The sequence below is a fragment of the Citrus sinensis genome, chromosome 3 (genome assembly GCF_022201045.2).
Source record: "Citrus sinensis cultivar Valencia sweet orange chromosome 3, DVS_A1.0, whole genome shotgun sequence".
Lineage (NCBI taxonomy): Eukaryota > Viridiplantae > Streptophyta > Magnoliopsida > Sapindales > Rutaceae > Citrus > Citrus sinensis.
In genome coordinates this window covers 36,088,186-36,099,834 of record NC_068558.1, presented here as the reverse complement: position 1 = coordinate 36,099,834, position 11,649 = coordinate 36,088,186, and positions in this window count along the sequence as shown.

Below are 11,649 nucleotides of genomic sequence, written 5' to 3'. Positions count from 1 at the left end.
TGACAATCTATATTTACTAGACACTGTTTCAAGTTATAATGAAAACATGCATTTTAGTTCTAGAGGTACAAAGCGTAAATTAGAGAAAGAAAATTCGGCCTCATTATGGCACAAACGCTTAGGTCACATCTCTAAAGCTAGACTTGAGCGGTTAGTGTTTGATGAGATTTTAGGATCTCTTGATTTTACAGACCTTGATGTTTGTATTGAGTGTATCAAGGGAAAACAAACCAAAAGTAAGAAATTATGAGCCTCCAGAACATCAGACGTCTTAGAATTAATTCACACAGATATTTGTGGACCATTCCCTACAGCTACTTGGAATGGTCAACAATATTTCATTACATTCATAGACGACTATTCAAGATATGGCTATATATTCCTGATTCATGAAAAATCACAGTTTTTGGATGTATTCAAAACGTTTAAAGCCGAAGTTGAGTTACAACTCAACAAAAGGATTAAAAATGTCAGGTATGACCGTGGTGGTGAATACTACGGTAGATATGATGGTTTAGGAGAACAACGTCCAAGACCGTTTGCTAAATACCTAGAGGAATGTGGAATTATCCCTCAATATACTATGCCAGGATCGCCTAGCATGAATGGTGTATCTGAGAGATGAAACCGCACTCTTAAGGATATGGTAAAGAATATGATCAGTCATTCTACTTTACCAGAATCACTCTGGGGTGAAGCACTAAAAACAGCAGCTTATATCCTAAATCGAGTGCCAACTAAAGCGGCTGCTAAAACACCTTATGAGCTTTGGACGGGTCGAAAGCCTAGTCTAAACCATTTACATATTTGGGGATGTCCAGCTGAAGCGAGGCCTTATAGACCTCATGAAAGGAAATTGGATTCCAAAACTGTAAGCAGCTACTTTATTGGCTATGCAGAGCGATCAAGGGGTTTTAAGTTTTATGATCCCAGTACAATGTTAATTTTTGAGACGGGAACTGCTACATTCTTTGAGGATGTTAAGTTTGGGGGGAGAAATCCAGTAAGAAACATTGTCTTTGAAGAGGAAGAGGGATCCACTGTTGCTTTTGACAATGTATAAGTTTTAATACCTGTCATTGATCATGAAGTAAATTCGGATCCTCAACTATCTGACAATGTTGTTCAACCCCAGCATCAACATGAGATGATTATTCCTGAGGAACAAACTCAACAACCTCAAGAGCTTGTGCAATTAAGACGATCCACAAGAGAAAGGAGAAATGCTATTTCAGATGATTATATAGTATTTCTTTAGGAATATGAGAATGAAACTGGAGTGATGGAAGATGACCCAATCAACTTTCATCAAGCCATGCAAAGCTCCAATTCTCATAAATGGATTGAAGCCATGAATGAAGAGTACAAGTCAATGCAAGACAATAAAGTTTGGGAACTCATCTCATTACCTTCTGGTGCGAAGCCCATTGGTTATAAATGGATATTTAAAACTAAAAGGGATTCAAATGGTAATGTGGAAAGGTATAAAGCATGTCTTGTAGCTAAAGACTTTACTCAAAAAGAAAGAATTGACTATAAAGAGACTTTCTCTCCGGTTTCTACGAAAGACTCTTTTAGGATAATTATGACACTTGTTGCATATTTTGATATTGAGTTACATTAGATGGATGTTAAGACTGCTTTCTTTAATGGTGACATTGAGGAAACAATTTATATGGTACAACAAGAAAACTTTGTGTTGGGAGACCCAACGAAAATGGTTTGTAAACTAACCAAATTCATCTATGGGCTCAAATAAGCTTCTTGTCAGTGGTACTTTAAATTTCATCAAATAATTATCTCATATGGTTTTGAGGCAAATGTTATTGATGAATGTGTGTATCACAAGTTCAGTGGGAGTAAACATATATTCTTGGTTTTATATGTCGATGACATATTGCTTGCCACAAATGATATAGGCATACTGCACGACACCAAGAGTTTTCTATCAAAACATTTTGAGATGAAAGATCTTGGTGATGCCTCATTTGTTTTAGGAATCAAGATACATCGAGATCGTTCTCGGGGTATTCTAGAATTGTCACAAAGGAACTATATCGATAAAGTTTTGAAGAGGTTTGGCATACAAAACAGTAAACCAGGTGACACCCCTATCGCCAGAGGAGACAAATTCAGCCTTAGTCAATGCCCTAAGACCAATCTTGAAATCCAGGAAATGGAGAAGATTCCTTATTCTTCAGTTATAGGGAGTCTTATGTATGCTCAAGTATGTACGCGTCTAGATATTGCGTTCATAGTTGGCATGTTGGGCAGATATTTGAGCAATCCTGGGATGGATCATTGGAAAGCAGCCAAACGGGTTATGAGGTACTTACAGAGAACAAAAGAGTACATGCTCACATATAGGAGGTCGGATCAGTTAGAGATCATTGGGTATTCCGACTCTGGTTTTGCTGGATGCCAAGACAGCAGAAGATCCACATCAAGCTATACTTACCTGTTGGCTGGTGGAGCAATTTCTTAGAGTTCTGCCAAGCAGACACTTGTAGCTTCATCGACTATGGCAGCAGCGTTTGTAGCATGTTATGAGGCATCCAATCAAGGAATATGGCTGCGTAATTTTGTCACTGAGCTGCGCATTTTAGAGGGTGTAGAAAGATCGCTCAAGATATTTTGTGACAATAAGTCAGCAGTTTTATATTCCAACAACAACAGGAGCTCTACAAAGTCAAAACACATTGACATCAAGTTCCTTGTTGTGAAGGAAAGAGTGCAGAGTGGACAAATATCTATAGAGCACATTGGGACAAACTCCATGATAGCGGATCCGCTCACTAAAGGATTACCACCTAAAGTCTTTCATGAGCACACTGCTCGTATGAGTGCGATTTTACTTGAGGATATTCAGATTTAGTGGGAGTTTGTATAATTACTAAGTGTGACATTTAGATTTTGATTATATTATTCAGATTATTTTCTGCAGAAATAAAGTATTTCAGTTCCTTACACTCTGTTAGACTAACTTAAGTTTAGATCTCAATCAAGTACATTAGGACCAGTTGGGAATAGACATGTTTAGATCACATTGCATGTAATTTCCATGTTATGCATCCACAATTGATCTATGTCATGTAACTATATTAATATATGTGACCATGAATGGTTGCGTTACGATTAATGTAACAAAGGCCGCTATGATCCTATGCCGATGTGGTTATTGAACTAGATTGTTCAGATATACTCTAAGGGCATAATAGTAATTTTATGAGCTCACTAAGTTAAACACATTTCAGTTTTCATTTGTGGCCCAGTGGGAGATTGTTAGATTAATTTTATATTAATCTAATATATTTGGGGCCACACATGACATAAATAAAATGTGTGTGCTATTATTTAATAAGCCAAAAATTAAGTGATCTATTTGAAGTTAATTAAATGGCTAAGGGTATAATTGTTGTGGATTAAATGCATAGATACCAGAATTTAATCATCACTTTAATGAGGGGCTGAAGTGATAATTATTATCATAAATAACGTGATTGTTGGGTTTTCTAAAAGAAAACCAATAGTCACGATATTTATATAAAAGGGGTTATGGTCCCCAATCTCTCATTATCCTCTAAAATTCTCTAATCATCTCAGAGAGAATTCTAAACTAAAGAGAAAAGAGAAGATTGGAAGTCCATCTCCTACACTCAAGAATCATTACGAATCACCATAGATTCAGGTATGCTTCCGCTTTCGTATTTCTCAATAATTTAATCTGGGAAGATTTAGGGGATAACAGTAACAAGTTCGCTTTTGACACCATGAGGTAACAAAGAAGTAATGAGCAACAATTTCGTCGCACAAATATTGAAGAAATTATTGGACTGTTGTAGTTGACCAAATAACTATATGTACTTTAAATATTTAAATTCATTTTCTTTAAAGTAGAGGACGGTATTCCTTTTGGCTTTCCTGAATTTAATACAAAGTTTTAATAAACTAATGTACCTTTCGTGCATGGTTGGATTTTTTAGTATTATTTAGAAGGAGCTTGCTACGGTACATTATCTGTTACGTACACACTCAATGGTGGAAGGACACACATACACAGGAGAGAGAAATTACTTACCAAAGGCACCCTTTGTGATGCTGGCTAAGGTGCAGCTGTTAGGTACAGCGTCTGCAACGTAGCCTTGTCCTATTTAGAAGAGTGCTTATCATGCTGGGGTCAGCAGTGGCTCATCTTTATTGATTTGTCTCAAAATGACTTCAAATTGTCCACAAGTAGGCCGAAACTACGTTGCCACATGGGTTTCGTACCTCTTTTTTTTTGTCATTTTCAAGGTTAATTGTAATGGAGTCCATTTATTTGTTTAAAGAACAAAAAAACTAAAGAATTTTATATTTTCACACATTAGTCCTGCACCTAAAAATTTTCAATTACAAAGATGTTTTTGGAAGCCACAATCTATTTCAGAAGCACTTTTCAAAGATGCCGACATGAATACAATACTCCGAATCGTAGACTTGTCAATTTGGAGAATATAAGTTTTTTTTTTCTTTTTTTTTATTGCAATATATGTAGAGAAGAGAATGCATAAATTGTTAGAGTTGAAGGAAAAAAAAATCTATTTCACTACCAAACTAAAAAATAAAAAATAAAAAATTGGTCATGGCCATGGTTCTGTTTTCCAGCACTTAGCCATTAATCCGACAAGAATGTAACACAATATATATATATATATATATTGTAAGGGTAAACATGCGTATTTAATTTTTATTATAAATCACTATGCATTTTATAATATGAAAAACTAATTAATGTGTTTTACATAAAAAAATCTTATTTTTTATTTACTTTTCCTAAAATGATTAATTTTAAAAGATAATTAAAATTATTTACAATATAGAAACAAAATAATAAAATAAAATTATTACTCTTCTTTTTAATTACAAAAAATTAATAAAGAAATATTTAATTATTTTCAAATAGAGTAATTGTTTAGATTTATTTTTTCACCCTTCTTTAATTAAGTTAATGAAATATTTTAAATGAGTGCTAATGACTATTTAAAATGTTGGGGTGGAATAAAAAAACTCAATTTAGTTAAGTGTGCAATTAAATTTACTCTTTTTATTTAAGGACAAAAATTCAACCAAAAATATAAAATCCTTGTTCAAATGAACAAAAATGATTTTATGAATTGATAAACTCATGATTTTACGAATTAATAAACTAACACTTTATTATTATTATTATTATTAGTAAATTAATATATTTTTCTACATAATCAAATAATTGATAGTATGTTAAATAAATATTATGTTACAAGAAAATAATAAAACATTAATTATATATAATATGAAATTAAATTCATTTTCATATTTTGTGCATTTCATCCATTTGAGATAGTAAAATCTCTTGCGTTAGAGAAAAAAAAGGTATAATATCTCTCACATGGGAGGAAATTGGCTGCCATTTTTTTAAATTAAAAATATATATATTTATTGTCAATTATGGTTAGTAAAAAAAATACAATGTTTAGCTATATATTAAATTAATTAGTTTATTAATTAATAAGAGAATTATTAATTTAAATAAATATTAACAAATGTAAGAATAATGCATTTAATTGAAAACCTAGTTCAATAATCTAAGAAGAATTTAAAATATTATGGACTTACATGTTAAAATTTAACAACTTGTAATATTTATTATTTTGTATAAACAATAAAGACATTTAATGTTAATGACCTAACAAATGCATCTAAGCCGTTGTACAACTTTTGGGTTGAATCTAAAGATGGATTTGAAAAAAACAAAAAATGGGACACCAAAGACCGTGGGTAGACCCCCACAAGTAACACTGTCTGACTTCATTGAACTAAATTCTTGTGAATCATAATCCACTTGTTAAAATGATAACATTGAAGTGGACCGCTGGACCGTTGGATCATTGGATCAATCCGACGGCCCAAATCATGGGTCGGGTTGAAAATAACACTGTCGAACCACGAAAGAGTATTGAATCTCTATATAAAGAGAGTAATTTTATAATAAGAAGAATCCTTATTTGAAGGAAATCCATTCATGTCATCAGTCATTTACAGTTATGAGGCAAATGGGGGCGATGGTATTTGAATGATGCCACTGGTAGCTAGGGGTGGGCAAAACCAAACGGAACCGAAAAAAAATCCCGTGCAATTTCCTCCTTTCATTTACCATAAGCAGATTAGGGACTGAGGTTTCTCTGTTGATACGTCGGAATCGATGGCAGACAAAGCGGCGGAGCTCTTGGATTTGGTGTGCGGTCGACTGGACTCCCAGGCTGGAGCTTTCTGGAACAACGGAGAAATGAAAAGGCTGCGTCTCAATCTAAGAGACCTACACAACCTTCTCCGGAAGGCGAAGCAAGATGCTATTCTAAACCCTTTGTTGACCGATCTGAATGACCTCGCTTCTGATGTTGATGGTTTAATTGATGCACGCATGGAAGTATCAAAATATAAATTTGAAAAAAAAGTGATGAAAATTCATCAAGGACGGTTGGTTCCCCTCTTGAATTCGCTTCAGAAAATTGTTGCCGGTCACGATGTGGAAGGCGGCGCCCTTTCTCAAAGATCTGGCGAAACGGGGCTGGAGAGTTCTGTTGATTCCGTGAAAAATGCTTTGCTACGCGACGGGAACACGGTACGATTTATACACATAGTGGGTGTTAGTGGAACTGACGAGACCGCCATTGCCCACAGAGTTTTCACCGACGACGACGTCAAATCCCGTCTTCCATTCAAGGTTTGGTATTCTGTTGGTAAGAATCTTGACTTCTCAACAGCTGTGCAGGAAATAAGAAATCGGCGTAACGAAATTCCTAGTTCTAAGAGATTGTTGTTTGCCCTAGATGATGTGAGTCACTTAAATGATGATAATTTAGCAAACTTGAGATTATTAGTTTCAGACATGCGCCTCGTGGGATTTTATGTTTTGGTAACTACTCATTCTACTAGTGTTGCAACTATGATGATGCAAACTGTTCCAGAAGCAGAGCACTTGATATATTTTTCAGAGTCTAATTCGTGGTCTAATCTCAACTGTGAATTACCACCATCATCTCAAGAAGCACACAGAGTTGAGGATCTGGAAACTGGGTCAGCTATGGATGAGGAGGGTGTGACCTCATTAACACAATTTTTGTTAGACATTGATCCGGTAGCTACCGGTGAGTCTCTTGAAACAGTACCTACTTCTGATAGAACAGAAAGGAGATTGCCGATACATGACATTGATTGTGAGGCTGGACCTTTTCAGAATAAGGACAAGGTCAGACGAATCCTGTTCTAAATGCATGTTGTCATTGCAGTGAAATCACTTAGAAAAAATGTACAGAGAATTTTGGGATTTTTGAAGGCTAGTGGCGGGATTGGCAAGACTACTGCACTCATTGGCTTGATCAGTAAGATCCAAAATGAAGTTTTAAGGTGGTTATTGTGTATTAGGATGTATAGCTCCTTTAGTTATATCCTCATTTGACAAAGATTCTTAGTTTTTTTTGTTAATAATATTTTTGTTTGAGGGGAATTCTTGTTTTTGGAGCACTTCCCCTGTTGGGAATAATCTGTTTCTAAAGGAGCATTGAGGTTTGGTGAGATTCAATGTAATTGGGTTTTGGGTGCGATGGGGACTAGCTAGATCTAGGTTGTAACAGTTTTCAGATAATAAAATTTTCTCTCACATCGTCCTTTGTGACCGCCTTTTTCCCTCAAATTTAGTGGTTTTTCATATAATACTTGTGTTGTATGATGTAGCTGGTATTTTTATCCATACTTTATGTTGCTGGTTTCATGGTTTTGATGTCAAGGATCAAGGATGCTGAAGAAACAGTCAATGAGATTGTTGGGTATTTGTCTTGGATTCTCATTTGCGCCAAGTTATAGATGGTGGAGTGCTTCTCATGATAAGTCCTGTACGAGTGAGGATCTTGGTAAAGTAGATACCAAAGTAGGTGGAGACAAAATGGCTGTGATGAATCTTATTTTGTTCACTCAGAGATGGAAGTTGTTAGGATATATGGTTTCTTTTATAACAGAGGCTAGTATAATAATTTAAGAAGGTTTCGGTTTAGTTCTTGTTTTAGTTTCTTTGTAGTATTTATCATATTAGTTTAATTGTATAAGGAAAGAAAATTCCTACTGAAAAATAGGTTGTTTCTCAAATATACACATAAACAGGAGGTTAGGTTCACTTGTTAAATAATAATAATTGCTTTTTGGATGGAGAAATAATGATGTTTATTGAGATTGATTGTAGTTGGGTTTTGCTTGTAGAGGAAACATCCTTGTGTTATGTCACTGCTGGGCATGCCAAAAGTCAGAGACAATATTCCGTTGCAAAGATTATGAAATTATTTTCTAAAGTTGTAGAAAAATTATTGCATGGTCTAAATTAGTTCTCGTCGTTGTTGCTTCTGGACAATGTTAGGAAGAAGATTGATTTATAGGCAATGGGTAGTCATGTTCTCAGTTACACAGCAAATGAATGTGGAATTGGAACTCTTGTAGGAAGAAAGCAGGGGAACTGTTTTACAAACAAAGGGCTGCCTTGGTTTGCCACTGGTGATTGTTGTTCTAGAAGGGCCCTAATAATGGAGGAAAATAATGATTACATGTGAGAGCATGTTTTCCTGCGTAGCACTGCTAGATAATATCATACAAATGATGAAGTCCAACAATTGCAATTCAGCTTTGATCATTTGAAAGATGATGACCCAACAGGCTGTTTCCTTCATTTTGGTTTGTTCTTCCACGATCTATTAACAAAAGTATGCTAAACTGCCAGGTAATTTGATCTCAAACACTCTGTATCAGGTTGCATGCACTGGAAGCTCTTTAGGTACTTTTGTGTGCGCAGGTGATAAAAAGCGCCATGACGATTGAAACCTTTCAGGTTGATGTCAGCAAGCTTACAAAGTTGTGGTTTCTTCTTTTCCATATCGTTGAAGTAGAGCGTGTCATATTTTGGGAAGCTGTGCAATGATGATTCTGCTGGAGAGTTTTCACTCTTCAAAATGATTTGGAAGGCTGGCATCCCCACTGAAGTTCAAGTCTTCTTGTTGGCCTTGGCTGACAAGGAAAATTAAATTCTAGAGAAGTGATGCAAGGAAAGTTTCTTAATTTTTGTCTCTCCTTCTTGGTGTGTAACGTGCAAGAGTAGTGCAGAAACTTAAAATCATCTTTTCCTTAACTGTTTTGTTTCAAAGTTGTATAAATTGTGCAAAGAAGTTAATTTTTTGTGGGTCATTCCAGGTTCTTGTGATTCTCTTATTGAGAATTCCTTTGCTTTTTGGTAGAGGAACAAAGGCTAAAACTCTTTGAAAATGTGTAGTGGCAGCACTGTTTTGGGCGATATGGGAGTAAAGAAATGTTCGCATTTTTGAGTGGAAAAGTGTAGATAATGCTGAAGAATTATGGGATAGAGTTTGTTTTCTTGCTTCACTTTGGGCTTCAGTTTCTAAGGAGTTTCACGATTCATCATTTTTCTTCATACATCTAAACTGAGAATGGGGTTTTGCAACTGATTCTAACCTTGTATAGAGGTGATTGGGTATACTTTTGTATAATACAAAGACTGCTATTCTTTGTTTTCTGAGTGGACAACTGGTCTCTTATCTATCTTTGCATCTTCTTTATTAATACATTTCTCAGTTTCTTATCAAAAAAAAAAAAATAGAGCGTGTCAAATTATTCCTCAAAGAAAACAAGGCATGAAAGGATTAATATCCAACAGGTACCTAAATTCAATTTTTGGTTGGCCATGATGTCTAGAGCATTAGTATTACCTCTCATTTACCAGACTCTGGAATCTGATTATATAAACAGGGTAAAAATCTCAATGATAGTCATTCTAACTTTGGGTCAGTGATAGACTGATAGCAATTGCTTGAAGTTTTGTATATTAAAATTAAAACCGTTCTCGATATCGAGGAACATCCTACAATTGAATTTTCCGAGCCTGGAGGACTTAACTATTTATCATTTTTAGAATTTGCCATGTATTTGCAAGAGGAATTAAATTTTTTGTCATTTATAGAATCTGACCTGTATTTGGAAGGGAATTGTTTCAGAAGGTTGCTTTCTGGCACTAAGAATTTTGACAATGCTTGCATTTAGTCTTTTACACAGTCACTTACATTGTTTTTCAAAAGTGTGCATGTCAAAAGTTGAAATCCATCTTTAGAAGTTCAATGATTCAATTTCTAACTAAATTAGAGGAATTAACAGCGAGGTTATTAAGACTTTATTATTTCCCTATTGTTTGGCCCTTATTGTATCAGCTTTTACGAATGTTGAAATATTGAAGATCAGTATTGTGTCCAAGCTGAAAGCTACGTGAATGTAGATTAAAGCAGAGAAAATTGGTGGGATGCATTGGAGTTGGAAGATACTGATTTATCTGAAAATTACTTGAGCATAGCTTTGATTTTATCTCATTAATGAGGGGTTTCGCTGTCACTTTTTGTTGGCTAAAATGGCATGCCGAAATTTTGTTCCGTCTAATCCAAGATGTAGCTGTTAAAATGCTTAACCGGGTATAAATAACCAAGACTTTTTAGATAGAAATTTAATTATAACACTTATGTAATTTATTTTCTTAACATTATTTTTACAGTCACGCAATCTCATAATTTGTAATTATCTTTCAAACTCTATTGGAAAAAATAAATATTTTTAAAAATGGAAGTAAATTTTTTAAAAGTTTTGTAACTGAAATTTGCTTAAGGTTTTATTATTTGATTTTTTGAATTTTTATTTATATTTTTTTGTCACTGTATATATAATTAGTATGTTTGCATTTTATTAAAAGGGAATACCTAAAGTAGGATATTTTAGGAAATAAAATTAAAAAGAGATTTCATAATATTTTTTACCAACGTGTTAGGAACTCCATTGTAATTACGGTGCGTTTACTAATTAATAATCGGAATGGACTAGAATCATAATGAGAAATGAGAATTAAAATAAATTATTTATTTTAACCGTAGGAATCGAAATAAGAACGAACTGTATTGTCATTAATGTCTTTATTTATCTCGGAATTAGAATCGGAATGAATTAGATTGTCATAAATTACTAAAAAATCCTTAGTTAATAATAATTATTTTGTATTTTAATTATTGTGATTATTATTATTATTATTATTCAAAAATAATAATAATATATTATTATTATTATTAACATTAATAGAATTAATTGATTATAATATTTTTTATCATTAATAATAATAAAAATCATCATCATCATAATCAACAATGGCAACAACAATAATCGTCATCGACATCACCATCATCATCAGACCGAAATCAGTGGCTTCTGCGACGGCTGCTGCTACTTGTTCAACTTTCGCGACATGATGGCGTGGCTGCTGCTGGTTTGACGCAACGGTTACTGCTAGTCCAATGCGGCCGCTGCTGGTGGTCGCTTAATGCCATAACTGCCGCTGGTTCGAATTGGATTAGCCAAAGAGATGAATATGCGTTCCCAACTAGTTTCACTATTTTTTTATTTTTCAATTATTATGTAAATCAAGGATAAAATAGGTATTAGAAAATTTAATTGGGGTAAAAAAATCATCCATGGGAATGGAGTTCTGACTCCCAACTCCCCTTAGGAATCAAGACTCGGGAAATGATTTCCAAACTTGTGGGT